We start from the raw sequence: 11,683 nt of genomic DNA on the forward strand, positions 1-11,683 counted from the left end.
AATCCTTGTTTTTCATCATTTATGACCATGGCGATGGGCTATAGCCCATGGTCTCGAACGGCATACTATAGCATTCCGTTTTGCATCATTTTTGAGGATTTGAAAAAAAGACGAAAATCATTCCGAGACCATGGGCTATAGCCCATGGTCTCGGAGTCATTTTCGTCTTTTTTTCAAATCCTCGTTTTTCATCATTTATGACCATGGCGATGGGCTATAGCCCATGGTCTCGAACGGCATACTATAGCATGCCGTTTTCCATCATTTTTGAGGATTTGAAAAAAAGACGAAAATCACTCCGAGACCATGGGCTATAGCCCATCGTCTCGGAGTCATTTTCGTCTTTTTTTCAAATCCTTGTTTTTCATCATTTATGACCATGGCGATGGGCTATAGCCCATGGTCTCGAACGGCATACTATAGCATGCCGTTTTGCATCATTTTTGAGGATTTGAAAAAAAGACGAAAATCACTCCGAGACCATGGGCTATAGCCCATCGTCTCGAAGTCATTTTCGTCTTTTTTTTAAATCCTTGTTTTTCATCATTTATGACCATGGCGATGGGCTATAGCCCATGGTCTCGAACGGCATACTATAGCATGCCGTTTTGCATCATTTTTGAGGATTTGAAAAAAAGACGAAAATCACCCCGAGACCATGGGCTATAGCCCATCGTCTCGGAGTAATTTTCGTCTTTTTTTCAAATCCTTGTTTTTCATCATTTATGACCATGGCGATGGGCTATAGCCCATGGTCTCGAACGGCATACTATAGCATGCCGTTTTGCATCATTTTTGAGGATTTGAAAAAAAGACGAAAATCACTCCGAGACCATGGGCTATAGCCCATCGTCTCGGAGTCATTTTCGTCTTTTTTTCAAATCCTTGTTTTTCATCATTTATGACCATGGCGATGGGCTATAGCCCATGGTCTCGAACGGCATACTATAGCATGCCGTTTTGCATCATTTTTGAGGATTTGAAAAAAAGACGAAAATCACTCCGAGACCATGGGCTATAGCCCATCGTCTCGGAGTCATTTTCAAATCCTTGTTTTTCATCATTTATGACCATGGCGATGGGCTATAGCCCATGGTCTCGAACGGCATACTATAGCATTCCGTTTTGCATCATTTTTGAGGAATTGAAAAAAAGACGAAAATCATTCCGAGACCATGGGCTATAGCCCATCGTCTCGGAGTCATTTTCGTCTTTTTTTCAAATCCTCGTTTTTCATCATTTATGACCATGGCGATGGGCTATAGCCCATGGTCTCGAACGGCATACTATAGCATGCCGTTTTCCATCATTTTTGAGGATTTGAAAAAAAGACGAAAATCACTCCGAGACCATGGGCTATAGCCCATCGTCTCGGAGTCATTTTCGTCTTTTTTTCAAATCCTTGTTTTTCATCATTTATGACCATGGCGATGGGCTATAGCCCATGGTCTCGGAGTGATTTTCGTCTTGTTTTCAAATCCTCAAAAATGATGCAAAACGGCATGCTATAGTATGCCGTTCGAGACCATGGGCTATAGCCCATCGCCATGGTCATAAATGATGAAAAAAAGGATTTGAAAAAAAGACGAAAATGACTCCGAGACGATGGGCTATAGCCCATCGTCTCGGAGTGATTTTCATCATGACCATGACGATGGGCTATAGCCCATGGTCTCGAACGGCATACTATAGCATGCCGTTTTGCATCATTTTTGAGGATTTGAAAAAAAGACGAAAATCACCCCGAGACCATGGGCTATAGCCCATCGTCTCGGAGTCATTTTCGTCTTTTTTTCAAATCCTTGTTTTTCATCATTTATGACCATGGCGATGGGCTATAGCCCATGGTCTCGAACGGCATACTATAGCATGCCGTTTTCCATCATTTTTGAGGATTTGAAAAAAAGACGAAAATCACTCCGAGACCATGGGCTATAGCCCATCGTCTCGGAGTCATTTTCGTCTTTTTTTCAAATCCTTGTTTTTCATAATTTATGACCATGGCGATGGGCTATAGCCCATGGTCTCGAACGGCATACTATAGCATGCCGTTTTCCATCATTTTTGAGGATTTGAAAAAAAGACGAAAATCACTCCGAGACCATGGGCTATAGCCCATCGTCTCGGAGTCATTTTCGTCTTTTTTTCAAATCCTTGTTTTTCATCATTTATGACCATGGCGATGGGCTATAGCCCATGGTCTCGAACGGCATACTATAGCATGCCGTTTTGCATCATTTTTGAGGATTTGAAAAAAAGACGAAAATCACTCCGAGACCATGGGCTATAGCCCATCGTCTCGGAGTAATTTTCGTCTTTTTTTCAAATCCTTGTTTTTCATAATTTATGACCATGGCGATGGGCTATAGCCCATGGTCTCGAACGGCATACTATAGCATGCCGTTTTCCATCATTTTTGAGGATTTGAAAAAAAGACGAAAATCACTCCGAGACCATGGGCTATAGCCCATCGTCTCGGAGTAATTTTCGTCTTTTTTCAAATCCTTGTTTTTCATCATTTATGACCATGGCGATGGGCTATAGACCATGGTCTCGAACGGCATACTATAGCATGCCGTTTTGCATCATTTTTGAGGATTTGAAAAAAAGACGAAAATCACTCCGAGACCATGGGCTATAGCCCATCGTCTCGGAGTCATTTTCGTCTTTTTTTCAAATCCTTGTTTTTCATCATGACCATGGCGATGGGCTATAGCCCATGGTCTCGAACGGCATACTATAGCATGCCGTTTTGCATCATTTTTGAGGATTTGAAAAAAAGACGAAAATCACTCCGAGACCATGGGCTATAGCCCATCGTCTCGAAGTCATTTTCGTCTTTTTTTAAAATCCTTGTTTTTCATCATTTATGAGGCGATGGGCTATAGCCCATGGTCTCGAACGGCATACTATAGCATGCCGTTTTGCATCATTTTTGAGGATTTGAAAAAAAGACGAAAATCACTCCGAGACCATGGGCTATAGCCCATCGTCTCGGAGTCATTTTCGTCTTTTTTTCAAATCCTTGTTTTTCATCATGACCATGGCGATGGGCTATAGCCCATGGTCTCGAACGGCATACTATAGCATGCCGTTTTGCATCATTTTTGAGGATTTGAAAAAAAGACGAAAATCACTCCGAGACCATGGGCTATAGCCCATCGTCTCGAAGTCATTTTCGTCTTTTTTTTAAATCCTTGTTTTTCATCATTTATGACCATGGCGATGGGCTATAGCCCATGGTCTCGAACGGCATACTATAGCATGCCGTTTTGCATCATTTTTGAGGATTTGAAAAAAAGACGAAAATCACCCCGAGACCATGGGCTATAGCCCATCGTCTCGGAGTAATTTTCGTCTTTTTTTCAAATCCTTGTTTTTCATCATTTATGACCATGGCGATGGGCTATAGCCCATGGTCTCGAACGGCATACTATAGCATGCCGTTTTGCATCATTTTTGAGGATTTGAAAAAAAGACGAAAATCACTCCGAGACCATGGGCTATAGCCCATCGTCTCGGAGTCATTTTCGTCTTTTTTTCAAATCCTTGTTTTTCATCATTTATGACCATGGCGATGGGCTATAGCCCATGGTCTCGAACGGCATACTATAGCATGCCGTTTTGCATCATTTTTGAGGATTTGAAAAAAAGACGAAAATCACTCCGAGACCATGGGCTATAGCCCATGGTCTCTGAGTCATTTTCAAATCCTTGTTTTTCATCATTTATGACCATGGCGATGGGCTATAGCCCATGGTCTCGAACGGCATACTATAGCATTCCGTTTTGCATCATTTTTGAGGATTTGAAAAAAAGACGAAAATCACTCCGAGACCATGGGCTATAGCCCATCGTCTCGGAGTCATTTTCGTCTTTTTTTCAAATCCTTGTTTTTCATCATTTATGACCATGGCGATGGGCTATAGCCCATGGTCTCGAACGGCATACTATAGCATGCCGTTTTCCATCATTTTTGAGGATTTGAAAAAAAGACGAAAATCACTCCGAGACCATGGGCTATAGCCCATGGTCTCGGAGTAATTTTCGTCTTTTTTTCAAATCCTTTTTTTCATAATTTATGACCATGGCGATGGGCTATAGCCCATGGTCTCGAACGGCATACTATAGCATGCCGTTTTGCATCATTTTTGAGGATTTGAAAACAAGACGAAAATCACTCCGAGACCATGGGCTATAGCCCATCGTCTCGGAGTAATTTTCGTCTTTTTTTCAAATCCTTGTTTTTCATCATTTATGACCATGGCGATGGGCTATAGCCCATGGTTTCGAACGGCATACTATAGCATGCCGTTTTGATGAATTGAACATGGTGGACCCTATTGGAAACAAGTGTAATGCTTAATTGGGTCGTCCACTCACAGTTAACAGCCTTTGTATTGAGTTTGTGCTTGAAATGTACTGTAATTCTGCAAACTGTTAATAAATATTTCAATCAATCAATCAATCAATCAATCAATCAATATCCTGTAGTTTTATCCTGTAGTCATAGTTTTATCCTGTAGTCATAGCTTTATCCTATAGTTTTATCCTGTAGTCTTATCCTGTAGTCATAGTTTTATCCTGTAGTTTTATCCTGTAGTCATAGTTTTATCCTGTAGTTTTATCCTGTAGTCATAGTTTTATCCTGTAGTCATAGTTTTATCCTGTAGTTTTATCCTATAGTTTTATCCTGTAGTTTTATCCTATAGATTTATCCTGTAGTTTGATCCTGTAGTTTACACACACACACACGCACACGAGCGCGCACGCACGCACGCACACACGGAGTGCAAAACATACTCTCTCCCCATGCCTTCGGCCTGGTGGAGACAAAAACACAAAATAGCATATAGTACTACTATAACCGTACTCTAAGACTATAACGTTTACTTATAACACATCAAAGATGGCACATCGGCAGTGAAATTCGGAACAGCGTCACCGCGCATTGACACCCACGTTGTGGCCAGAAATGTCATTACGTCCGTAGTGGTTCAGCACAACCATAAAGAATCCCCGGCGGCCGGAGGTGGTATCAACGTCGTATGAACGTCATATAGACGTCTTTTTGCAACGGACTGTGAGTACGACTCAAGTCGTAGTTTGTCAGGTCGTATCGAGGACGTTGTACGGACGTCGTATGGACCGTCTGGCTGGAACGGCGACCTGGACGTGGTATTTACTATTTTACGTTTTGGGGTTGGTGTTTAGAGAGAGGTCTGTTTGACGTCGTATGGACGTCGTATGGACGTCCCGTTGGTTAGGTGCTCAGGACGTCGTATATGTACGTTTTGGGGTTGGCGTTTAGAGAGAGGTCTGTTTGACGTCGTATGGACGTCCCTGTTGGTTATGTGCTCCCTGCTCAGTTATGTGCTCAGTGAAGTAGTTGGAAAGATGTCACTAAATGTCTTTGTGCAACTTGAATTGTAGATTTTTGTTTTTTATTGAAAATTAAAGTTATATGCCAAACATAAGGCACAGGTGGTGACATAACCTAGGCCTGACATTTTAACTCAACACCAATACAACAGTTATAAAAGTTGATTATTTATGTATCATACACTGACTGAAAGTGAGGACTTGAACATGGAACCTCGTCTGTCATGAGTGTTATTCGTCCACTCCACTATCTCATATAGACATATGGCTCTCACAGGCTCACTAATAGTAATCTTAAAGCCTTTAGTTTTTTTTGTATTTTATTGCAAATTCCAAAATACTCCAGGGGAGGACAGGGGTTTGAACCACTGACTTATAGGAGGACAGGGGTTTGAACTCTGTGCTGCAGAGTCTGCACGGCACAATCACAGCTTGGGTTTCTTCGTAGCCTACTGTTGTTGAAGTGTTCTTTTTTATATGCCTCCTGTAATTAAATGTAAAATATTAAAGTTGAAAGGACTGCAGCACTGAAACGATTGGGATTTGAAGTGAACATGGAATTGCTGTGCTGAGACTGAGAGTCCGATGATTGATTAGAATTTAGACCACACCCCTGACCAAATGTTGCAGAGGTGTGTCACAGTCTCAGTGCTGTAAAGTAGCGTTCTTTTGTATAAAGTTAAGGTGACTCCAATGGCCCTATAGTAGAATCTGGGAAAAACATCAGTTCAAGTATGCTGTTTTTCATTAGTCATGATTTTCCTTTTATATCATCGAAAACCATGAAACTCGGGCCGAGCGACGTGTCATTCGAGTGTCTGCCCTATCAACTTTCGATGGTACACGTAGCCTACATGCTTACCATGGTGACCACGGGTACCGGGGAATCAGGGTTCGATTCCGGAGAGGGAGAGCCTGAAAAACGGCTACCACATCCAAGGAAGGCAGCAGGCTCGCAAATTACTCACCCCCGGCCCGGTGAGGTATAGTGATGAAAAATAGAAACAGGACTCGTTAGACTAGAGGCCCTGTAATTGGAATGAGTGGACTTTAAATCCACTATAAATAAAACATAGCCTATATATAAAACATATCTATATGTTGTCGAAAACCATGAGAAAACACATACTTTCACATTGTCTTTCATGATTGACATTGTTTTGTGTTCCCAGTGGTTTATATGTCCCCCTCGACATGTGTCATTCTGGTTAAAACAGTTATTTAGTTTAGTTCAGTTGTTTGTTTATTTTTAATAGTTGGTCTCATTTTTGTTTTCGGCCCACATTTTGTTATTTGTTAAAACTATTATTTGAAACACAAAGAAGAATAAATAAATACTTTATTTTAGCCCATTTAGGACTGATACCAGGTTCTACAAATGTTTTCTAAATCATGACAGTTTTCTGAAAAACCTACGTTTCTATGTCAAGGGTGCTCAAATCTTTTCATGTCAAGGACCCACAATGAATTCTAATGTAATTGGCCACCGGGATCCCGACTCCCTAACTGCCAAAAACTATCAGTCCCTGACTCCCTGTTCCACCAGTGGCCTCTGCTGGCTCCCGTCTGTCATCACGGCCCTGGATCTGCTTGACTCCAGGTTTGCAGACAGAGGAGAGTTTCTGCCAGTTGGATAGTCCTGTACAGATTACCTAGCCTGGCGCGGCCAGACTCATAGCGAGGGTTCACTGAAGTTTCCTCCCCGCATATGCGGGGAAGAATCTTCAGTGAATCCCCGCTATGAGGCTGGCCATGCTAGGCTACAGATTACCTGCTTTAGCTACAGGCGTTGAAGTTTCAAGTTCATCTCAGAGTTCTAGTTTTATAATGAAAACCATGAAAAAGGACATACTATCGTATGTTGTTGAAAACTATGAAAAACAGAGTACATTATGTTGTTTAAGACCTGAGGCCGATACTCCTATAATCTATAACTGTTTTCTGAAAAAAACACATTTGTCAGTGGTGCTCAAACATTTTCATATCGATTCGAGGACCTCCACAATTATATGTATTTGGCCGGCGAACCGCATCTCAAAATATGTTGTTCCAGGGACCACCACAAGCAAAGAGTTGAGTAAAAAAAATCGTTAAAACACTAGATTTGCACAAATGTTCATGATTTTATAAAAATAGCAGAGCTCATAGCGTGGCAGAGTGCTAAAGTTTAAAATAATGGTAAAAGTGGTTAAAAGCTAAAGTGCACAGATGCTTTCCAGGTCTTAAAGGGGTTGACAATCAAACATTTCACATGATTTAAAAAAAAAAACTAAGGTGGTTTTCTAAAATGTCCTGCAGAGCAGGGTAATTTATTTGCATTTACTATGAAAACAAAGTATCACACAATATAATTGAAGCATGGAAAATTTGAGCATTTGCTTTTGCATTCACACAAACAAACGCACTCTCCTCATTTACCGTTTTCTTTTTTTACATGTGATGATGTAGCCCAAACAAGTAGAGCAATGACGAAAGGCAAGTCTTCACACCATGTGTGTGTGTGTGTGTGTGTGTGTGTGTGTGTGTGTGTGTGTGTGTGTGTGTGCGTGTGTGTGTGCTGAAAACGATGAGTACACAGTAGAACCATTCTCTACTAAACGCAATGCACGACAGTAAATCATGAGCAATTATGTGAGCCTAGAGGCTTGTCTTCATGTTTGCCACCGTTAGCAAAACTCTGAGACAATAAATTCCTTGAACAGCAAACAAGACTAGCCAAGGCTACAATTATAAATAAAAAATAGAACAAAAACACAAAAGTAAAATAATTATATAAAGAAAATATACAGAACACGTTTTGCTGGTTCTCTTCTCGTCTCATCTAGTTGGACCTTATATATAGAGCATTACTATACTGGTCGACGAAGCCAATTAAAAATAAAAATAAAAACGTATTGGTCACTAATACCCTCCGTGCGAACATTTGGACGCATGACTCATGGGTTGAGTTAACCCATTTAGGCCAGACGTCAAAATAAAAAAAACCTTCTCTGAAAGAATATATATTCAAAATGTTGTGCCGCATTTTTACGATTTTTCAAAAATAGCAGATCTACAAGCTCGTAGCCTATGAGCTTGTAGATCTGCTATTTTTCAATAGCTAAAGTATAACATAATGCTTAGTTAAAACACCAAAAGGGGTTCCCGTCCAGAATGGGTTTTAACGGGAGCTCGACCGCAGAGCTGGGACTGGAATTAATTTCCGCTTTAGCAGTCGCCACTTGCCGACAGCCACCCATTCGTCTTTCGGTTCACATTTGTGTGTCGAAACATTTTGCAATAATAATAATAAACTCAAATGGCTTTGCCTGCCAGGTTTGTCTGCTTCATTTGACAAAAGGGGACTTTTCCATCCTTTCCTAATAATAGTGGGTCATATGTTGAATCATAATTCCACCACAGAGTCCAGTATCGGGCAATTACCGGTAAGAACAAACCCAACGATGCAGAGATGAACACCTAAGCTGTGAAACCAGTTTTTCCGGTACATGACTGAAAGCACATGACTGAAAGAAAAAAGAAAGAAAATAAGGGCACAGTATGAGTCAAAAGTCCTCCCACGAACCGAGAGAGAGAGCCTTAATATACAGTCGGGATCATTTTGGATCAGTTGTGCTCTCTAGACTAGCAGGACTGGATTCTCTGTAATGCCAACAGTGGCTTAGGTTCCGTGGAGATTCAGCCGGGGGGGGGGCAGGTGACCAAAACAAACTAAAGTACACACACACACACACACACACACGGCCTGGTTGTTTGCGTTCGTGATTCCATTTTTAAACCACTTTCCACCTCCTGCCCACGTCTCTATTTTTGGGCATGTCGTCACAGGTGGAAAAACTTCAAAGTGTGTTTGAGAATAGCAAAAAATTGGCAGATCTACAAGTTTCACTGTTCTTCTGCACGACAACGTATATTATAGGGCTTAAGACGTAACCTGTAATTATTGTACGAGCACTTGACAACATGCTGCTAGACTAGACAGGTGTTTGTGTCCTGTCCAATGGGCTGCTATCGTTTCACCTAGAGGTGTCTGTCCTGTCCAATGGGCTGCTATCGTTTCACCTAGAGGTGCTCCCATCAGGGTTTTTTGGGGACCGATCCCGATCACAGATTGTTTTTCTCGGCTGATACCGATCTTGAGGAAAATTTTAATATTTCCAAAATGATTATGTCAAAACCCACGTTAAATCTGTTCCTGTGTGTGTGTGTGTGTGTGTGTGGGGAGGAAGGGGAGAATGTTTAGACCCGTCACAAAGATACAAAATTATATTATACTGTACATCTGATTGACTTTTGTACCACTTTATAATATGGTATAAAATATCGGTTTCTCCAGATCGGGTAAATTACTGATGATCACCGATCCGAGTCATTTTGAGTGAAAATGGGCCGATCACCGATCGATCCGAGCACCTCTAATTTCACCGTCCTGTCAAGGGACGCTCCAGAAACGCTCCAAACAAAGTCAACCGTTTGAGATTCCAGTTTACGCAGCTGTGCAAAAAACAACGGCGTCAAGATTTATTTGCCTCCATTTGTATAATAATAATATACAGTATAACGTCCTATATAAGTCCTTCAACAATTTCCTAAAATGTTACAAGATTTTCTAATGCACAAAAAAGTCTCACAATGCCGATGCTTACCTCCAGTTATCTACAACAGTGCTGTGGTTCCCATTAGACTTTTTTAAGCTCGTGACCCAAAACTAGTGAAAACAGCCGATCTACAAGCTCCCAACTCATTGGCTATTTTCACTAAAACATTTGAAATGTATGGAATTTGTCTGATTTTTCTTCCTTCATGAAATTACCGGAAAGAAAATCATTGCATTAGTCATGAAAAGTTAAACATTTAGCTTTTTTTCCTCTTTTTTTTTTGGTATGTCTTTTTGGAAAATGTAATTAAAACCAAAATGTAGGATACCAAAAAAGAAAACGAAGGGACCCATACAAATTTCGCCCGTGACCCACAAATGACTTCCGAACCAGGGAACCAGGATAGGAGGGAACATTAGATTGGTTTTCCGTAGGGATGTCCCGATACGCTTTTTTCGCTTCCGATCCGACCCCGATACCTCAATTTCTGTGTTAGCCGATACAGATACCGAATACCAATACCAGTGTAGTGATCTCATGTTGTGTTTATAGCCATCTAGCTATATATCTCATGTTGTGTTTATAGCTATATAGCTATATATCCCGTGTTGTGTTTATAGCAGACTCCTCACTCAAATGTGCACTTGCAGTTTGGGGCAACTCCAAAGCCACAACATTTTATTTACCTGCCATAGTGTCAACCCCTTACCCCTGTGTGGGATCTGTGGTTAGACTGGCATATTCGCAGATACCGATATGACCAAATAAGGGGCCGATCCGATACTTTTCCCGATACCGATACAGTATCGGGACATCTCTAGTTTTCCGACATGGCGTCACAGAGTAGCTGCATCATACCCGACGCCACACAGGCAGCGTCTCGTTGAAATGAACGCTTCAGTATTTTCTTTAACCCATTTTGACCTGGAAACGATTCTACAAATGCCTTCTAAATCCTGACAGTTTTCAGAAAAACCCTATGTTTCAAACAAGGACCGCCAAAAATACATGAAATCGGCTGCCGACCCCCCCCCCCCCCCCCCCCATCTGAACATTCCAGGAACCCCTCAGAAGCAAACATTTGAGTTAAAAAAAACGTTCGCTCCGAAAGAATATATATTCAAAGACTTGCGCCGCATTTTCAGGATTTTTCAAAAATAGCAGATCTACAAGCTCGTAGCACGGCACTCGGTGCCACGCTACGAGCTTGTAGATCTGCTATTTTTCAACAGCTAAAGCATAACATAATGCTTAAAACACCACAATGGGTTCCCGCCCAGAATGGGTCAACAAAGACGGCCACGTGGCTGTATTGTACACACAGGGAACAGAACAGTGAGCTTCACAAAGATACAACAATAAAGGCCCATTCATACTCCACTTTTAGGTGATAAGGTGGTGGTGACCACCGAAAAAAACTACAACATGACGTCACTGAGTGGAAAAAACTACAACATGACGTCACTGAGCCGCGGTGATGTCACTGAGCCGCGGTGGGTACAAGCCAGTGGTATTCAACCCTTTTCATGTCAAGGCCCATAATTTATTGGGCATTTGAGCCACGGAACCACCATTTGTGACCAGATTTGACTGAGAGGCTGCCATCGCGCAAATTCCAACTTTTCACCAGAGGAGAAAACATTTTTTTTTTTTTCCCACAAATGAGTTAATAGCACAGGCAGACTCTTCACATACTAGAGCAT

At 41.5% G+C, this 11,683-nt stretch overlaps 1 long non-coding RNA gene across 1 annotated transcript; it reads left to right on the plus strand.

Annotated features, from left to right (window-relative positions):
- Positions 1–10,400: 10,400 nt before the first annotated feature.
- On the plus strand, positions 10,401–11,565 carry LOC306928148. Its single transcript, XR_013790632.1, has 3 exons — positions 10,401–10,506; positions 10,541–11,410; positions 11,450–11,565. It is a non-coding gene; the product is annotated as an uncharacterized lncRNA (long non-coding RNA).
- Positions 11,566–11,683: the final 118 nt, after the last annotated feature.

This window comes from Electrona antarctica (assembly GCF_951216825.1).
Source record: "Electrona antarctica genome assembly, chromosome: 8".
Classification (NCBI taxonomy): domain Eukaryota; kingdom Metazoa; phylum Chordata; class Actinopteri; order Myctophiformes; family Myctophidae; genus Electrona; species Electrona antarctica.